Genomic DNA, 2,438 nt, shown 5'->3' on the forward strand with positions numbered 1-2,438 from the left:
TGACGTGGCCGGGCTTTGCGCTCTGCCTCGTCGCGAGTGAACGTGGAGAAGGGGCCTCCCCCAAATCCGAAGAGCCGCTAAAATTAGAACCAGAGCAGGGACAGCCCGGCGCGGTCATGTGAGGGGAACGCATTTTTTTTCTTTTTTCTGGCTTCCTTCGTTTTTTTCCGCCTGGTTTCCTGCATTTTAATGCCGAGGATGGGCGGCGGCTTTCTCCGCTGAGCCACTCGCGCGGCTCTCCCCAGTTGCTCAACCCAGTTTTACTAAAAGGAATGGTTCGTCGCAGGCACTGATTTTTTTTTTCTTTTCATGCAAAACATGAAACAGAAAAGCCGCTTAAGCAATGAACTCGCGGAACGAGTTCTGAATTGAATTTCGCTTGGGTCTGTTTCAGAACTGGATGACCTAATATTGGCTTTCGTTGTCTCCTTATCATTAATCAAAAATGTAGGAAGGAGAGTGGTGTGATTTGTAGAGCAGTCTTTAAACATGGACCATGTTGCGCAGTCTTTTGCGAATAAAACATCCAGTCCTTTGTGAATAAAACATCGCTGCCTGGCAGCTCCACCCAGAACTAATTTTACAGACCTTATCCTTCTAAATGGCTTGTCAGAGTCCAGGTCATTTTTTTAAACAAGGGTTTTCACTACTCAAACAATGCCCTTTCTCACCGGGAGTTCTTTTTTTTAAATTTTATTTATCAGATTAACTTATCAAAATTGAGTAAGGTTTCCCAGTCCTTTCCAAGAGAAAGTGGGGGGATTAAGATGGGTTGGTAACTATTAAATTCAGACAGTGCTTCATTCTTACTTCCTCTTTTGCTCTTAAGAAATCTTACAATGAACTGATTCTTATGTTACTTCCAGTGGAAACTTTCGTTTAGGTTCTTCCCCCTGGAAGGGATACTTTTATGTGGAATTAACTTTCCTGAGAATAATGTGTCCTATCTTGATAAGCTGGTGTGGTGATGTAAATGATGAGTGAACAAGTTTCAAAGAATCATTCTCTTTATCCTGGCTCATTTGGCTGTTTCTTGAATCTCTCCTGTGCGTTTTCCCAGCGATGCCTGAAGTTTTCAATCAATGCCTTTTAATCATGTAGACACTTGACCCAAGAGAGCATCAGTGAGGGAATTTTTTCCGGTGCGGACATTAATACCTTCAAAGAAGGGAACTAGTGTCAGGGCCCTTATCTGTACAGAACAAGGGAGAATGCTGGTTTGTATTATAAGATCATATATGTGATTTCTATGTCACCATAACACCAGGCCTGTTTCCAATCAAAGCCAGTTTTTAGTTTTCATGAAAGTTACAGCTGTTAAAGATTCGATGTTGAATTTGCACTGGCTTTGTCATTAGTTATCCTTGGAAGCCATTTCAGCAAAACATTTTGGTGAAATATCTAATATTGCGATGGACTTTGGTTGTCTGTACTTCTGTCATGGGACTGACCTTCCTGTCTGCATGTCCTCTGGCCCCCCGGGCACCTGGAGGGGCGTCCGTGTCAGGTTCAGATGGATTCCAGGGTGGATCCCGCTGTTGACCTGTGGGTGTGGGGACCAGAGACCTCACTCTGTGGCCACCTGTAGACTCACGTGATCAGATTCCTGAGTCTCTTCCAAGTGCACATTTAGCAATTTAAAATGTATTATTAAAAATCCGTGCCTCCTATTGAAAAATTAATATGTAGCCTTCCACAGTGGCAGTTTTTTAAAACATTCATTCAGAGAGGAAGGGAGAGGGAGAGAGAAACATCAACGGTGAGAAAGAATCATCCATCAATCGGCTGCCTCCTGCACACCCCACACTAGGGATTGAGCCCGAAACCAGGCCATGTGCCCTGACCTGGAATTGAACCGTGACTTCCTGGTCCGTAGGTTGACGCTCAAGCACTCTGGCACTCACAGCGGCAATTCTTCATGTTTATGAACTGTCTTCCGTACCAGTGTCTTCTCTTTCTACTTAACGTGGGAACCTCCTGACTTGCTCCCATGGGTTTTCCATCTCACTTGTTAGCTAGAGCCAACTTTTTCCACAGATAGTCTAAGTTACTTTAAATACATTCCGCACTCTTGGTTTGGGGGGAAAAATCAAGATTTGGCTGTATTTCATAGATGAATGATCTATTTAACAGATTTTCATTCAATGTAAGGCTTTTACCTTTAATTAGAGGCCTGGTGCACGAATTGGTGCATGGGTGGGTCTGGCCAGCCCGCCCCAATCAGGGCCGATTGGGCTGGCTGGGGAGGGGCCGAGGGAGGTTGGCAGGCTGGCTTCACCCCCTGGTCGAACTCCTGGTCGAGGGGACAATTTGCATATTAGCCTTTTATTATGTAGGATTATACAGGATTTTCTTTAAGGTGATGGAACTGAAAATATTATCCTGGGGCCGTCTGAGCTTAGTTTCATTTATAAGGTTGTTTATAAAGAGTGAACACA

The 2,438-nt window shown here is 44.3% G+C and overlaps 1 protein-coding gene across 2 annotated transcripts in view; it reads left to right on the plus strand.

The window, feature by feature from the left end:
- The window catches only part of ANXA5 (annexin A5), a 25,283-nt gene that overhangs the window by 434 nt on the left and 22,411 nt on the right, over positions 1 to 2,438 (plus strand). The window lies entirely within an intron of this gene.

Source organism: Myotis davidii, unplaced genomic scaffold, assembly GCF_000327345.1.
Source record: "Myotis davidii unplaced genomic scaffold, ASM32734v1 scaffold862, whole genome shotgun sequence".
Lineage (NCBI taxonomy): Eukaryota > Metazoa > Chordata > Mammalia > Chiroptera > Vespertilionidae > Myotis > Myotis davidii.